Source organism: Aotus nancymaae, unplaced genomic scaffold, assembly GCF_030222135.1.
Source record: "Aotus nancymaae isolate 86718 unplaced genomic scaffold, 86718_ANA_hifiasm-v0.15.2.pri h1tg000011l, whole genome shotgun sequence".
NCBI classification, from domain to species: Eukaryota; Metazoa; Chordata; class Mammalia; order Primates; family Aotidae; genus Aotus; species Aotus nancymaae.
The window spans coordinates 57,395,386-57,412,925 of NW_026988422.1; the positions used below are offsets into that span (position 1 = coordinate 57,395,386).

Genomic DNA, 17,540 nt, shown 5'->3' on the forward strand with positions numbered 1-17,540 from the left:
TCCCTGGACATCAACCCACTCCATCTACCACTCAACCTTCTCCAACCTGATCTTCCAGGGGCCCAGAACACACACACACATTCATGGGTTCCTAAAGGGGATTCAGGGAATACCATGTGCTTCTAGGTTCTGGAAACATACTCTGCAAACAACATAAGCCTGTGCTCACCAGTGGTCCAACAGGCCCATGTATGTGCAGCCTCAGCCCTAAGGGTGGCTCAACTTCAAGAAAGAAAAGTCTTTAAAGAAAGAGAGGCCAGGAGTGGTGGCTCACATCTATAATCCCAGCACTTTGGGAGGGTGAGGCCAGTGGATCACTTGAGGTCAAGAGTTTGAGACCAGCCTGGCCAACATGGTGAAACCCCATCTCTACTAAAATACAAAAATTAGCTGGGGGTGGTGGCAGGCACCGGTAGTCCCAGCTACTGGAGAGGCTGGGGCAGGAGAATCCCTTGAACCCGAAAGGCAGAGGCTGCAGTGAGCCAATACCATGCTGTTGTACTCCAGAGTGGACCTGGGATAATAACAGGAAGCCTCTGAGTGACAACCCCGGCTCCCACTACGAGGCACCATAAAGACACCGCCTGCCAGGCTCCATTCACAGGAATTTTCAAGCAGGAAAGGTCCCCCTGTAGTCTAATCCCCTCATTTCATAGACTGATGGAGACTGCAATCCTTGCTTTGGGGCTCCTACTGCACCCTGCAATCACTGTCCGGAGGATGTGTTCCTCCCTGCACAAACAGGAAGAACCACAGCCTGTCCTGACTGCCTCATGACCAGGTTGGACAGGACTTTCACTTTAAAGAGCCCCAGTCTTGCCAGGCACGGTGGCTCATGCCTTTAATCCCAGCACTTTGGGAGGCCAAGGTGGGCGGATCACAAGGTCAGGAGTTCGAGACGAGCCTGACCAACAAGGTGAAACCCCATCTCTACTAAAAATACAAAAAAATTAGCTGGGAATGGTGGCATGCGCCTGTAATCCCAGCTATTCAGGAAGCTGAGGCAGGAGAATCACTTGAACCCGGGAAGCAGAGGTTGCAGTGAGCCGAGATCACGCCACTGCACTCCAGCCTGGGCAACAGAGCGAGACTCTGTCTCAAAAATTGAAAATAAATAAAAAAATAAAGAGCCCCAGCCTCTCCTCTCATGGTCTGTGGACTTGCTTTCTTCAGCTCCTTCTCTGTGTGAAGCCAACAGACAGTACTGGGCATGAAAAACGAAATATCCCTCTAAGGGTAGCTGGTATAAATATTTATCCTTCTTCAAGGAGGGCCAGTAGGAAGAGATGCCGCTGCCACCTCTAAACCAGCTCCTCACCACAGAGTCTCCTCAGAGTGTCCCCTCAGATGCCTCTTCAGGGTGAGTGGGGTGCCAGTACAGGTTTTACACCCCCAAATCCTCTTCCTACTCTCACCAGGTTCTTGCTGACAGGCCCAAGCAAACAGCAGAGCCACCGAGGTGGCAGCCCCACCAGCAGGCGCTAAGGGAGGCTGGGGATGTCATGCAGACAGCCAGCTCACCAAGCACACAGTCCGCCAGACACAGACCAGGTCCTGGGCCTGCCCAATGCTCCCTCACAGCCCCTCAGGTGGCTCTTCCGGTCCCTGTCACAGGACACCTACTGTGTGCCAGCCACAGGTCCAAGGTGGTGGGGAGCCAGGCACTCCTGCAACTGACCCCAGCATCCTGAAGGGGGGAAGTTCCAATTGCAGAAATGCCACGGTGGCAACTCAGGAAGGCAGCATGGAGCAGGTGACTTCTGGCTGGCCCTGTGGGCAACTGCCAGGAGAAAAAGAGCAGAGAGGGCATTCCAGGTGGAAGAGATAGCCATAAGCAAAAGCCAAGAGCGTATAATGAGAGGAGAGAAGTGCGTCCAGGAGCAGTGAGAGGCCAGCTGGAACAAAAAGGGCCATGCTAAGGAAGGGGCAGTGGTAAGGAAAAGGCCAGAAAGGTGGGCCAGGGCTCAAACAAGGGCACGTGTGCCATTCTGAGGAGTGTGGGGCTCCTTCTGTAGGACTTGGGCAGCTCTCAAAGGTTAAGATGGGGGAACATGACCAAAGCTGTGTTTTAGTAAAATAATTCAGGTCCTCAAGATTTCTTTTCCACTTTAATGCTGCTTTTAGTACAATTTCATTTCATCTGGACAAAAATGGGCAAATTCAGTGTAAACTAGAACAGAACCAACACTGGCCAGGAACTAGGAAGGTTCCTGCTCCCTCTCTTTGGGAGTCAACCTGGCCATACCTTGCCTACCAAGCCTCAGGATTAGGAATCGCTTCCAGTCCAGAATCCAGCTCATGACACATCCAGTTTCCTGGGGGCGGCAGCGTCCCGCTTTCCCAGGGAAGTCTTGAAACACTGGCATCAAAGAGCCGGTAAGTTCAAAACTGCATTTTTCTTTTTTAAGAAAATTAATTCCTTTGTCTAAGATTAATGGAACTGAATGACCAAGATTTAGTCAAGGTGCCCTTGCTTCAAAGAGTTATACCCAGAGGATCTGAGCGAGGGCAAGAAGGGAGCTGGAGCTCACCTTATCTGACATCTCTTGTTTTTTCTGGATGAGGAAACTAGGCAGGATGTGACAGGTGATGCTGACAGCCCCAGTCAAAGCCCTAGCTCCTTTAGCACTCTCAGACAGGAGACAGGGCAGAGCATCTTAACCAGGGTCACATCTTCAGAAATGGAGAGATAACCTGGGCAGCTCAGACACCAGGGGCCTCAACTGTTCCACAAACCAAGCCTGAAGTCAGAACTCCAACTTCTAGTCTGAAAAGCAAAGTGGCACTTCCCAAACACCAGGTGGCTCCGACAGTCTCTCCCCACCTTGGGGAAGAAGCAGAATTCAAGCTGTAACTGCCTGTTAGAAAGAGCCAAGCCTTGGACTCTGTCCTCGGAAGGCAGCAATGAAGTTTTCCAAGTGGAATCAAATGTGCAGGGAGGATCCAGATGCTGGGATGATCTCTCTTTTCCACTGGAATAGTTCAGATTCCAGAGGAGAATTCCAATTACTAATAAAACACTCAGATCTCCTGGGCATATAACATTCCTGAAGCTCAGCGGGAGGCTAAGGATTCAGAAAGATGACCGAACAAATTAAGTTCAAGTCATGGATGTTGGCCAGGCATGGTGGCTCATGCCTGTCATCCCAACATTTTGGGAGGCTAAGGTGGGAGGCTGACTTGAGCTGGGGAGTTCAAGACCAGCCTGGGCAACATGGCAAAATCCCACCTCTATTTAAATAAAAAAAATAAAAAAATAAAAAAAAGATGTGGATGTTTTCAGTGGCCTAAGGGGGATGCCCTGTCTCCTCTTCCCACATCCAGAACTGCCCCATCATCCCAGTTTGAGGGCTGGAATGGGCTCCAGGCTCTATGGGAGACACCTGTTCACCTGGCATTTGCACCCCTCCCCTGGTTTCAGGCACCTGGGGCTGTGAGTCTTGAGAGGAGGCAGAGCTCCACTCCGCTGGGTAGGCTGCAGCCTCCAGAACCTTGCTCTTTAAATCACAATAGCACGAACATGACTTAAGCAGGGCCAAACACACGCTCAGTCTAGGCTTTGCCTCTGGAGCGAGTGACACAAAAAGTGAGGAGAGTTCAGTACTCATTTTGGAGGGGGTGGCAGCATCCAGGTCTGCTGGCAGCAGTGATGCCAGGTCAGCAGCAGCATCACCCTGGATTTGGTTCCAGTCACCCAACTTCCCACGAGTCCTGATCAATTTCTGAGTCTCGTTCTCCAGCCTTCTCGGACATTCAGTGAGCCACCAGATAGCCTTCCCATACATTTCTTTTCTCCTCAATTTAGCTACAGTCGGCCTCTGCCGTGGGCAGATCTGAGACCTGGACTACATCGGCATCTCCCTCTCCCTGCACACAGTCTCCTCTGGCCCATGACCTGGCCCTGCCTGCCTCTTTCTGCATTCTTCCCAGCCATGCTCCACTGCCTTACCACCTGCAGTTCCCAAAGTAAATGGTGTTGTGTTGTGCCTCCAGGACCTTGTCTGAGCTGCTCCCTGGACCTAGAATGCCCTGACTCCCTTTGCCAACTGGCGGACGCCTACTCATTTCTTAGCACCCAGCTCAAACAGCTTCTCCAGGACACTTCTCATTTCATTCATTCCACAGCATTCACCAGACACAAGAACCGTGCATGGCACTGGGGCTGTCCTAAACCTTTCCTGACATGCTTCTCTTCCCTGGCTGGGGCAGAAGTGGCTGGCCAGTCCTCTCCTCTGAGCCCAGGAGCCCCCGAACATGCTGACATTGACACCTGTAGCACTTAACTGTTCTTGGCTTGTGTAGATGTTTGTCTCCCTCACAGATCATGAGTACCTTAAAGTGGGGGCCTGAAGCTTCTTTACCTTCATATCGCCAGTACCAAGCACAGAGCCAAGTACACGGAAAGGGCTCAATCAATGCATGAGTGAGTGAAAGAATGAAGAACTTGATGGAACGCACATTATAAACCATGAAGGGGAGCGTCACTACTGTTATGGTTATAGCTACTTTTCTTTTCCTCCGTAACTGGGGAAGTCAGATCCCAAATGTCATGTGGTCAGCACAGCTCCTTAGAGAGATGGTGGAAGAAATCTTGAGCCTTTTCACCACCCCTAGTGCAAGTGGAAGGGGGGGTCGGGGAGTGGCTATTGGCTTCTAAGTTGTTCCAGAGCATGTGCTATGGGGAGGCCACAGAGGAAGCAGACACCTCTTGCCAGCCCATTCCTTGCAAGCTTCTTGTAGTGGCCTGCGATGGGGAGGTTAGGGAGGAGACGTGGAGGGTGAGGGCCTTAGTGCAAAGTGTCTGCTGCACATGGGCACTGTCCCCTCCCAGCCCCAAACCAAGGCTGGGTCAACCCAAGCACAAGTTTTTCATCTGCAAGCCTGGATGATATAACTGCAGTTCAAAACCTACTCCATGGATCTCCTCTCCATCACACCCTGCCCACTTAGTCTAAGAGCCTTCCTTGCTTAATCTCATATGATGATTTCCTAACTTACAGCCGCCATGACCTTCTCATGAGACACAGGACAATGGAATATCTTCACATGTTCATTTAACTTATGCAAATTCAAATGGTCAAGCTTAGCAGAAGAGAGAAGACAAAGGAAGAAAGGAGGAAGAAGGGAGTTGGGGAGGTAGGAGGAAAAGGAAAAAAAAAACAGAATAGAACAAGGAGAAACAGCCGGGTACAGTTGGTGCACACCTGTAATCCCAGCACTTTGGGAGGCTGAGGCAAGTGGAGTACTTGAGGTCAGGAGTTCAAGACCAGCCTGGTCAACATGGTGAAACCTCATCTCTACTAAAAATAAAAAAATTTTAAAATTGGCCAAGCTTGGTGGCAGGCACCTGTAGTCCCAGCTACTCGGGAGGCTGAGGCAGGAGAATCGCTTGAACCCAGGAGGCAGAGGTTGTAGTGAGCCTAGATTGCGCCACTGCACTCCAGCCTAGGCAAGAGAGCAAGACTCCGTTTCAACAACAAAAAAAGTGCAACTTCTTTCAAAATTAGAGGAACAGGCTAAGGTGAATTTAAGTATCAAGAGCCTACCTGGTGCCCTCCTAAAGACTGTTGCCTACCTGGTGCCCTCCTAAAGGACTTTCAAGGTTAATCTTTATTATATTCTTATATTTCACCTTACACACTGACTTTAGAATCTGACCCCCAGAAAACGCCACTTCACCAAATTCTATTCTCCCAGTGATAGATCCACTCTCAGTCAGTTCTTCCCTCACCCCACCCTCTTCCACTTGCTCTAGAGGTAGTGGAAAGACTCAGGATTTCTTCCAACATCTCTTAAAGGAAGCTGTGCTGACCACATGGCATTTAGGATCTGACTTCCCCAGTTACAGAGAGAAAGAAAAGTGGTCACAGACATAACATTAGTGACCTTCCCCACCACGGTTTACAAGGGACTTTCCCTCGGGTTCTTCATTCTTTCACTCACTCAGGAATGGGTGTAACCTATCTTAGGAGGTAGGTTTGAAGACTTCTAGGGGGAAGAAGCACGTGAGACTCCGCTTTGCACCCTCATTGTGCAACACACGGTTGAGAGCCCTGCAGCTCTTCCATAAATGCCCGGGGAGGACGGCTGGCCCTGCATTAACTGGCTGTTCAAGGAGTGCCAGGTCTGTGTTCCTGGGCCTTCTTCTGCCTGTCTTTTGGGAACTGGGAGCATTTCTCTGTCTTCTTGGTGTTGTCCAACCCATGTTCTGCACTTAGAAAATAGTAAGTGATCTTGTTGGCCAACTGAGTCTGGGTAGGAAACTTTGGGGACTTTGATAGCAATTAAGATCCACTAAGACAGCCAGGCACGGTGGCTCATGCCTGCAATCCCCGCACTCTGGGAGGCCAAGGCGGGCGGATCACTAGTTAAGAAGTTCAAAACCAGCCTGGTCAATATGGTGAAACCCCGTCTCTACTAAAAATACAAAAATTAGCCAGATGTGGTGGCGTGCACCTCTAGTCCCAGCTACCAGGAGGCTGAGGCAGAACTGCTTGAACCCAGGAGGCGAAGGTTGCAGTGAGCCACAATCACAGATTGTGAGATTCTGTCTCAAAAAAAAAAAAATCCGCTAAGACTACAATGAGATAATATAATGGTAAAAACTATTAAATACGCATCCCACTCTCTTCTTAAAGACCTCTTTTTCACCCCCAGTTTGTTGGGTTTTTTTCTTTTTAAAGTTTCATCTTTTTAAATCTTTGAGCACTGCCTTAAGGAAACTGAGGAGATGGAATCCTTGGTTTACAAATAGACCTGATGAAACCGGCGATTATGATGACTAATTATCAATGCAGGATGGCCAGTGGAAATGAAGTATGGAGTTTATGCCTGACTTTTCCATTCAACAGCTGTGTGAACTTGGAGAAGAAACTTATCCTCTCTAAGCCTCAGTTAAAATGAGAGTTAGCACAGGTTTCCTTCCCAGCTTTAAATCCTTAACCACGGGATTATCGGAGATGTTGTTACTGCAGTTACTATAAAACCGGGACTGGATGATAATAGTCCATAAGATCCTACCCAGTTCTAAAAGCTGATTATTTTGTAAAATAGCAGATTTGAAAAAATGTTGATTTATTAAATTCAGTTTATACATAACTTTTCAGAAATACGTAAATCCTAGTTTCACCCTTTTATATTTATTAAGAACGTTCAATTAAAATTGACCTCAGGCTGGGCACAGTGGCTCATGCCTGTAATCCCAAGACTTTGGGAGGCCAAGGCTAATGGATCACCTGAGGTCAGGGGTTCGAGACCAGTAAGGCCAACATGGGGAAACAACATCTCTACCAGAAATACAAAAATTAGCCAGGCATGGTGGCTGACGCCTATAATCCCAGCTACTCTGGAGGCTGAGGCAGGAGAATCACTTGAACCTGGGGTGTGGAGGTTATAGTGAGCCAAGATCACACCACTTCACTTCAGCCTGGGTCGAGTGAAAAAAAAAAGGAATTTACAAGTTTCTATTTTTAAATAAAACAAAATTTTAAAAGAATCTAGCTTATAGGTGCATTTTATGGTATGCAAATAACTTCTCAAAAAAGAAAGAATCTGACTTATGAGGCAAGATTGTGATTAACAGCATGAAGACTGGCTGAAGCAACACAGTCCTCCTAGCCAAGTCCAATGCTAGGGTTCAGTCAGAATCTCCCCAAAACTCAGTTTTATAGTTTAGCCTAGTTTTGTATGTTCAACACCTGTCTTGGCAAAACAAGCATCCAGCCAACCAAGAAGCCTCTCTTTGCCCTCCTCATAGTCTTTTTCTATTTTTTATTTTTGAGACAGGGTCTCTCTGTCGCCCAGGCTGCAGTACAGTGGCATGCAATCCTCCTATCTCAGCCTCCCAAGTAGCTGGGACTACAGGCTTGCACCACCACGCCTGGCTAATTTTTTTGTATTTTTTGTAGAGAAGAGGTCTTGCGATATTGCCTAGGCTGGTCTTGAACTCCTAGGCTCAAGTGATCCTCCCACCTCAGCCTCCCAAAGTGCTGGTATTATATGCGTAAGCCACCACACCTGGCTGTCTTCACAAATCTTGCCTGCAAGTTGGTCCCACCTCTTTCTAACAGACTGGTTTCTCAGAAGGCCAGGCCAACCCCAGTAACAAACCATCTCCCCTCAGAACCAGAGCAGAGGCGTAGGGCATCACGGGGCAGGCAGGTTGACTGGGACAAAAGGATGCCGAAGCTGGACAGACACTGACACTCAGGAAAGAGATGCTGGAAATGGAGCAAAACAATGAGGTGCAAAGCCAGGAGGCTGAGAGCGGCTAACAGACAGAGGAGGCAGGCTTGGCTTCATGTTCAGAATCAAAACCAGGAACCACGGCCTTTGTGCTTGGCTTGGGTGTGTGTGCCTATACTCAAGTGCACAAAATCTGATGGCCACTACCCTTTGTATCAGCATCATAAAACATATATTGAGACTTGCTATGAGTAGGGCACCAGGCCTGGAGATACAAAGATATATAAAACAGGGGCTTCCAGTTTAGTTGAAAATTATGGCCAGGCGCAGTGGTTCATGCCTGTAATCCCAGCACTTTGGGAGGCAGAGGCAGGTGGATCACCTGAGGTCAGGAGTTTAAGACCAGCCTGACCAACAGGAGAAACCCTGTCTCTACTAAAAATACAAAATTAGCGGGGCATAGTGGCGTATACCTATAATCCCAGTTACTCTGGAGGCTGAGGCCAGAGAATCACTTGAACCCAGGAGGCAGAGGTTGCGGTGAGCTGAGATGGCACCATTGTACTCCAGCCTGGGCAACAAGCAAAACTCTGTCTCAAAAAAAAAAAAAATTATAATATTTATTCACCCAAAGGCTCACTTAACTAGCTGAACAGGGCATATGATCAAAGTCATGGCCCAAAAGAGAAACTGAAAATCCTTAGTCCAGGACTCAAGGTTTTTCTCAGCACAGGGCCCAGGCTGATGTTGCTGGAGTCCCGGGGGGAGGCCCGCAGGATGTCACAGGGAGAAATTCTCAACGAGGGGGACACAAACAGGACTGGAAAGGGAGCAGGACTGAGCCACATGGATGAGAGAAAAGAGGCATTCCAGGCCTCTGGGGAAGCACAGGAGGTAGGAATGCTTGCCATCAGTGGTTTGGGCAAACACACAGAGTGGGTTACTAGGTCAGAGCCGAGGGTCAGGACGGGAGAGCTGCAAAGGCCAGACCCCTACGGAGAAGGGCCCTGACTGCCGGCCTAGAAGTTTGATCCTTACCATGCAGACAGTGGGGAGCCATTGAAGGTTGCTGGGCAGGAAGGTGACCCTGGCAAAGAGGCATTTTAAGTGAGATTACAGAGCAGGACTTTATCCGAAGCTTATTCAAAGCCCTGTGTGTATTTCAAGTGGCACTTGAGACAGTAAGTTGTAAAGCGTTTGCCCTGTGTCATGCAGACGAGAAAAAAGAAGGTTTAAGGGGCTCACAAAGAGATGCTTCAGTGAGAACAAAAAATGAAGAGGGGCACATTTTAAAGGAGGAAGCAAATCTTCAGGACAGAACTGCCAGCCAAGGTGTCTGGAAAACTGTAGCACGTTCTTACACGACTGGAATATCCTCTTTAGCTGGGGGTGTTCGGCCTCCTTTTTTGGAGGTGAGCTGTGATGTCAAAACCCTGGGTTGTGGTATAGGATGTGGGGCAGCCAGGAAGGGGCAGATGAATGGAAATAGCAATATTGGGCCCCAGGCGGCCACCCTTTGAAGCCCACCCTCTCCAGGAGACTCCTGCATCGGCTTCTCTCAGCGGCACCTTGGGGTTTCTGCCAGAGTTGCTGGGTTCCCTAATTATCTCCAATATTTTTTCCTCTTAGAACAATAAACCTTTTTAAAATCCCTGTCAAGTTTTGAATCAGAGCTTTTTCACTGTCGTTCCTAATTGTGCATGGCGAGGCAGCAGACAGGGCTGCTCAGGGACCGTGAACTGGGCAGCAACTTCAAGTCATAAACTAGCATTTAGGTAAGCTGGAGGAGGAAGTCAGGATTACGATTCTGTCTCTGTAACAACCTGGGGGCATGCTCCCTGAATGGTAAGGCAAAGCTGAGCAAGCCAGAGAAAGGGCCTGAGTTCTGCACAAAAATCAGCCAGAGGGAACTGAAGGTGAGGGGCCTGCACTGCTCCAGGTGGCTCCGCAGCTCCGGGGAGCCTGGCTTCCCTCTTTCTCTGGCCTTTGCAAGGGGCCCCTCCCCTCCACTCTCCCAGCCACACTCTGGAGGGCTCTGGGGCACTTCCAGTCTCTGTTAAGTTCTACATTAACACAGAGGACTGCAAACTCAAGCTTTGGGGTCAGAAGGGAACGCTCCTCTCTCCTGCTCCCCAAGACTAGCACCAGGCACCATCAGGCCCTCATATGGCAGTCCTGGTCAGGTGATCCAGCTAACCAGAACCTTCACAGTCAAGTTCAGTAAAAACTAAATGTCTCTAGAGCAGAGGGTTGTGCAACCTGGGGTGACTCCGACCATAGTGCTGCTTTTGCTCAAACCTCATTCCCCTGTGGCAACTGTGACCATACATGCCAGACTTTCCAGAACTGTCCTGATTTTACACGTTTGTTCTCGAGTTTCTAGAAGCACACAGGTACCTGCCAGGGACTGTACCCTAATGTTTTGGTTTGACAAACGGTCACTGTGCCCGTGACGCACACCTGGCACGAGGCCGCAAAACAGCATTTTTCCTCCAGGTGAAGCTCAGATACTTGGCTGGAAGAAAGGCCAGGCATGGAGAAACTCCAGTGCACTGGAATCATCAGTGCCTGCCACTCTGAGTAGAGAGGCTGCCCATGCCCAGCATGAAGTGGTACCACCTAGCCACAAAGCAACCTAACTGGGCTGAGTGCTGCCCGTGAGCATCTTCTGCCTAGGACAGGGAGTTATCAGGTTGAGATTCAGAATGTGAAAACAATGGCCCTGTACAAATTCAATACATGCTTTATTTTTTTTAACTGTATTTTAAATCTCTCTATACAGTTATTCCCCTGTAAGCCCCTCAACAAGAAACTGTTTGCCTTTCCATACTTGCCGGCTTGGCTCCGTTCCTGCAAGGCAGCATCACAGATGTGAGGACCCCGGCCCTGGTCTGTGCCACAGTCCCTGCTAAGAAAGCAGGCCTTGGGGCTCCTCTGGAGAAAATGTGCATGAATCACTCCTCTGCTCCTCCCAGATCCAGACCACCAGCACAGATACACCAAGTGCCAGCACTTACGAGTTTCCTCTTTGCCCAGAACACAATAAAGGAATTAAGGACCCACCACCTACTAAGTTTCTGCAGCTGACACTTCCAGTCTTAAAGTCTAGCACGCCAGCTCAGTCACACATGGTCTGACGAGTTCTCTTTGCAACTCAGCCCCAACCCAGCCACCCGTGCAATTTTGCTAATTCAAACAGCTTTCCCGTTTAGAGAGGCTGATAGCCATCTTCCATCTCCTTTTCCTACTGACGTCATCCCACATTTTCTCTGAAGACAAATAAGGGTACAGTTCCTAGGATAGTTTTCAGGCTGCCGAAAGTAGGAGCGTAGTGGCCTCCCGAGTCCACCCCACAGCTCAGGTTTTGGGCAAGTCGTCAAATGTGAGAGAGAGGGAAAGAACTAAATCACCTAGCTAGGGTTAAAGGGCAAAAAGAATTTGGAGACTGCAGCTCAGACCCAGATCTATCCTGCGCATTTGCAAGGCAAAGCTGCATTTTGTTCGCCACCACCGAGGTCTTGCACAATAGCCTATGTATAAACATCCACGCCAACAATGCCTGACTGTGCAATCACGCTGTAATTACAGGCCGGCAGGAAGCTGCTGCTAGGAACTACACCATTCAACCTCTAGGACACCCCATCTCGAGTCTCCACGGCTCGAACGCACTTTCCTGCACACACCAACGTGTCCCCGCCGCCGCTACAGTTGCAGTCTCACCGCTGGCCCGGGCCGCCAGCCTCGAGTTACTCTGCAGGGATGTCACAAACTTCTCAGCTGTTCTTTAAAAAACCCTGCGCCACGAGGCTACCAAGGGCGGCGGGAACCACCATCAAAGTTCCCATGCACATTCCTGCAGCCCTTGCAGTTTTAGGAAACAGAAAAGAACGAGATGCCACAGAGTCCGCTGGAAGCGGGTTTCTGAGTTTTATATAGAAAACACTCACATATGTACGTGGGTGTGCTGACAGTTTTGATGGCTAAATTGCAAAGTGTTAGGCCTTAGCGATCACTGTCAGGTTCGGGACGTGGTTCGGGAGGAGGGTGGAGGGGGAGTCAGGAACGATTCATTTCAAGGGGGCTTGGGGACAATTGCGGTTTTGTTTTCTGGAAATGCGTAGCGTTGTTTTCCCAAACTTCCGAGCTACTCTGCTCTTGGTCCCAGGAAGGCCGAGCAAATAAAAGTCGGGGGAAAGTTACTTTAACTTCCTTCCTGCGCCCCCGACGAGGGCTGCGAGAAGGAAGAGGTCGTTTCCCAGGGAAGCACCGGGCGGGGTCCGAGGGTTGGCTGCGCCCAGCCTGCAGGGATGGGGGCGCAGGGCAGAGGGCTGGCTCCAGACCTAGGCCCCAGAAAGCCCCTTCCTCCCACCCATCCTCTCGCCAACGGCGCCTGGAGGTGGCCCGGCTGCAGCCCTGGCTGTTTGAAGTCCCGCAGCCAAGAGGCGACAACACCGGCGCAGCTCGGAGCCCAGACCCCGGCCGCGGAGCTCCCTCACTGCAGCGCCCCCGCACCCCGGCGCCCAGCCCAACCCGGCCAGCCACATCCGCGCCCGCGCGGCCCCGCCGGAACCCCAAAACGATTCCGAGCCCCACGCCGGCGCCCGGTGGCTGGAGGGGGCGGCGAGCCCGCGACTCACCCGCGTGCCGGATCCCAGGGAGGCTCGGAGGGGCGCGGGGCGCAGGCGAGCGCGACCCGCAGACTCAAACTTTGTTGCTCTCAGGACGGCGCAGTCGTCACTTCCTCGCAGAGCGGGCGGCGCGGCCCGGGCGGTGACCCAGCAGCTCGCGCGGTGGCGCGCCAGGCCCTGCAGCCGCCCGCCCCGGCCGCGCCCCCGGCTCCGTGCGCCCCAGGCCCCTGGCGCCGTCTCCCCGCTCTGCGCGCCCTCGGCTGCGGGGGTGCGGGCAGCCCTGCGCGGCCGGCCGCAGAGCCTGCACCCCCCTGGGAAGCAAGGCTCGCTGCAACCGCGTGGTTTCCGCGCCCAAGTGCGATGTGGGGCGCCGCGCTGGAGTCCCCTGCTCCCAGGCTGGTCTGGAAGGTGGTGTTGGGGTTCAGGGCCCCCCGGAGAGCTGGGGTTCCAGGAGAAACACCAGTACACAGAGGGGTGGGGGAGGGGAAAGAAAAAGTTTTTCCCTTTGGTGTTGGGGCTAAAAAGGACATGTCAGAAAGCAGTGTGCTCTGTGTGTTCTTAAATAATGCCTTAAGCGGCCTTAAAACAAGGGTCCCTGTCCCCACGTTCTCTCTAAAAGTCTGCATGATGCCCCTCTTCATTTCCACGGGTTGTATAAGTGAGCAAGACGTTTACCAGGTATCACACTTCAGGGGGCTATTTCAGCGCCCAAGCTGGGGCTGCAGAGTGGTTTCTGTTCAATCCTCCCCCCGCGATTTCCACCTCTTCCTTTACACTCAATTCACAGAGTATTGAGTCTGATGCATTCCGTGTTTCATCACCCGTCAAAAGTGACTTAGAGGGTAGGGTAGAGGCCTGAGAAGGGCAGCTTAAGGCAATAGTGATCCTGAAATTTATCATTGCTCAAAATAAATGTGCTCACCTTATTAAAAACTACAACAGAGAGCCACCTTTTGCATAAGTAGCAACCACGTAGTTAAACAGCAGTCTTCAAGGAAGAATTCCTGATCCCATAAGGCTGGAGAAAAAACGGGGTTAGCCTTTGCTGTGGTTAAAAAAAAAAAGCAGACATTCAAAACTGCAGTGCAGGGCTTTCATAACAGAAACATTAGCCTCATTGTAGCTTGTCGTGGAAAACAGGGACCTTTTAATAGGTGGTTCAAAAGCAACAGTTAGGGCTCAACAATTTTCCTTTTTTCCCTAAATACCGCTTCTCCTAGCACATTGGCCAGATAAAACTTCCCCCTTCCAATGCTTCATCTTTTTATGAAAACACAGGAAACCATAGACTTGAGTGAAGGCTTTGTTCAGAAAGGTGGATGTAAGACTGATGGAAAATGACATTTGGGAAATGATCCCCAGGTCTGTGTTAATCCCTCATGGAAAGCCACAGACTCACCCAAAGATAGGAAGTATAAAGATCGAAGCTCTCCTAGCAACATGAAATCCTCCACGTTGCAGCTGCTATGCCCTAGTTCTGATTTTTACTAAGATATTAATGGCACATTATAAATACAAAATGTGCAATGCAAGAAAAATAATATTGCTTTCAGAAATAAGCGGATCATTAGACTCAATAATTAAACTTCTCTGAAATTCTTCTTACATCATACTATTGTGGGGAGTTGGTGAAAGGATTGCCCATTTCAATTTTGGAATAAATAGAAGTAATTCCTTAGTGCATTCTGCTTAAGGCAACCAATGAGTAGAGAGAATATGTCAGCCAGGCTTCTAAAGGCAATCATGTGATACTCTATATTTGCTAAAACAAGAACAGAATATTTTTTTGTTCCGTATGTGATTCCAAATTTTCAGTCACAGTTTCATGAATATTCAGTATTTCTGCCTGCCCAGGAGTAATTGGCAGACAATGTAAACATATGAAGGCCTGACACTTACACATACATTGCTTTTTTCTCTATATAGGGTGGCAGTTGCTGGAGTACCAGGGCACCGTGTGGCGGATGTGGTAGACAGCTTCTAAGATACGCCCCTGCCAATGATCTCTGCCTCCAGGTATTCATACCCTTGTATAATCCCCTCTCCTTAAGTGTGGGATGAATCCATTGACTGAGTTCTGACAAATAGAATACGGCCAGTGATGTGATGTTACTTCTGAGACTAGGTTATAAAAACAACTTCGGCTTCCATATTGGGTCCTCTCTATGCCTTTTGCTCTCTCGGAACACTCACTGTGAGGGAAGCCAACTACTGGTAGCCCAGTAGAAAGGGAACTAGGCCTGCCAACCACCATTTGAGGGAGCTTGGAAAGGGATGCCTCTCCCTCCCCCCATATTAATCAAGACTTCAGGCCGGGCGCAGTGGCTCACGCCTGTAATCCCAGCACTTTGGGAGGCCGAGGCGGGTGGATCACGAGGTCAAGAGATCGAGACCATCCTGGTCAACATGGTGAAACCCCGTCTCTACTAAAAATACAAAAAAATTAGCTGGGCATGGTGGCGCGTGCCTGTAATCCCAGCTACTCAGGAGGCTGAGGCAGGAGAATTGCCTGAACCCAGAAGGCGGAGGTTGCGGTGAGCCGAGATCGCGCCATTGCACTCCAGCCTGGGTAACAAGAGCGAAACTCCGTCTCAAAAAAAAAAAAAAAAAAAAAAAAAAAGACTTCAGATAAGACCTTCAACCCCTGCCAACAGCTGGACTACAGCCTCCCTCAGGCCCTTCAGGCAGAGGCACTCAGCTAAGCTGCCTGGATTCCTGACCCACAGAAACTATAAGATAATAAATGTTGTCTTAAGCTGCTGTGTTTTGAGGAATTCATTACATGGCCACAAATAACACAGATCAGTAGAGAATCCATGGGGGCCCAGTGATAACCCTCCACTGGCTTCCTGATAGAACACGGAAAGGAAAGCAGGGGCCAGAGCCAGACCTAAGCCCAAGACACAAACCCCAAGAACAGAAGGCCCAGCTCCAGTCCTTCTGCAGAGCAAGGGTCATTCTCAAATTTAAACTAGGTCAGGGGGTGTGGACTGCTGCTTGGTCCCAGGCAGCCCTGGTATTGGGTGTCACCTACCTGACAGCACATGCAGATGTCTTTGTGTCACCAGAATTGACAACTGTCCAGGCATCCTCTTCCTCCTCCGAGCATTTACCCTGATCCCTCGGGCTTGGCCCAAACAGTAGCTGTCGAGTCAGGGGTTTGTCCTAGAAAGAGAGTTTGCAAGAAGGGCCTTCAGCTCTGGCAGCCAGAAGGGGTAGGTGATTTTGGTTGGGGTTGAGGGGGTGTCAAAAAACTAGGAAGAAAGGCTTGTGGCCCTGCTGTTAAAGAGCAAGTCGTGGGCTATCTCTGATAAGGATCACCTCCACGCTGCTGCCAGGGCGAGGGAGAACATTCTGTCCACGTGATGGTGTCTTTCTCTCAGCAACATTTCCTCTCTGGCTGGAACAAATTATTTACTTTTAAAACATAAAACAAAGTTTCAGGAAGCAGGAGAGATGTCATACTGCATCCCTGACCAGGGCAGGCATCTACTTGTGATTGCCCCCACAGCCTCCTTCCTTCAGTCAATCCAGTACAAGCCGGCAATTGTAGAGGCCATTTCTGTTTTCCCTCCAGAGACACTAGGCTCGGATTTTTCTCATGTGCAGTGGCCGCAGCTGCTGTGTTGCCATGCCGTCATCCGGTTGCTATGACTTGGGAGGTTGTGGATGTGCCAGAACGTGAATCTATTAATTTAACAGGAACTAGGCTCAGCACATATATTCCTTGTTAGGTCATTTGCTTTGCTACCTAAACCACATCCAGTGTGTTCAGCAATGAGCATGTTTCCTAGAGTCTGGCTTTGCAAGAATGCCAGATGCCCCAAATTTTGAGTCTATACAGTCAGTTTTACATAATTAAATTACTGTGGAGGACATAAAGGCATTCTAGCATGGCGATGCAAACACATCAGTTTAGGAAAAAAAACCAGGGAACTGGGAAATGGTTAAAGTCTCTGGTCCTCATTCTCTACACATTTAGGTCCTCTCTGCAGCAGGTGTATATACTCCCATCCATAGTAACTCCTCCCTGAGCCCAGGTTGCTCAACACCAAGGTCTGAGCTCTCCAACACCACACTAGGCATCGTGTATCACAGTAGAGGGAAGCACCATCCTTTTCTATTCTGTTGAGCACACAGACAGGCATTTTCCACTCACTCCTTCAGTTAATACTTACTGGGTGTCTACTAGTGGGTGTGCTAGGGATGCAAAGATGAAAAGGACAAAGTCCCTAATGGGAAAGAATGACATACATTACAATGCAGTATGAGAAGTATTTGAGTTGAGCTTTGCAGAGAACACTATGAAATCTCAGAGAAGGGGGCAAGTAAGTCTGTCTGAGGAGAGGGGTTATGGGTCACCACCAGGGTGTTTCTTTTTACAAAAAAAGAATATATTAAAAATTAACTGGATGTACTACATTAAGTAGTAATAAGTATTGTTTTGTGTAGCATTTGTTTCAGTTATGTACAATGTTCATGAAGAGTCAAAATGTAAAACAAATTTGCTACATTCAGACAAAGAAGTGTGAAAGTTCTGAGTTTGGAGAGTGATAAATAAGGCCGGGCACAGTGGCTCACGCCTGTATTCCCAGCACTTTGGGAGGCTGAGGCAAGTGGATCACCTGAGGTCAGGAGTTCGAGACCAGCCTGGGCCTGGCCAACATGGTGAAACCCCATCTCTACTAAAAATACACAAATTAGCTGGGTGTATTGGCATACGCCTGT

General features: G+C 49.7%; 1 protein-coding gene across 3 annotated transcripts in view; it reads right to left on the reverse strand.

The window, feature by feature from the left end:
- The window catches only part of MIDEAS (mitotic deacetylase associated SANT domain protein), a 72,668-nt gene extending 56,774 nt beyond the window's left edge, over positions 1–15,894 (reverse strand). Inside the window, exon 1 of one of the 3 annotated variants that reach the window (XM_012438180.2) lies at positions 15,847–15,894. The gene's annotated coding sequence lies outside the window, so the exon portion shown is untranslated. Of the gene's footprint in view, positions 1–11,254; positions 11,432–12,821; positions 12,910–15,846 lie in introns of those variants that run through there. The other 2 variants (XM_012438178.2, XM_012438179.2) reach the window with 2 other exon arrangements.
- Between the last annotated feature and the right edge of the window lie 1,646 nt (positions 15,895–17,540).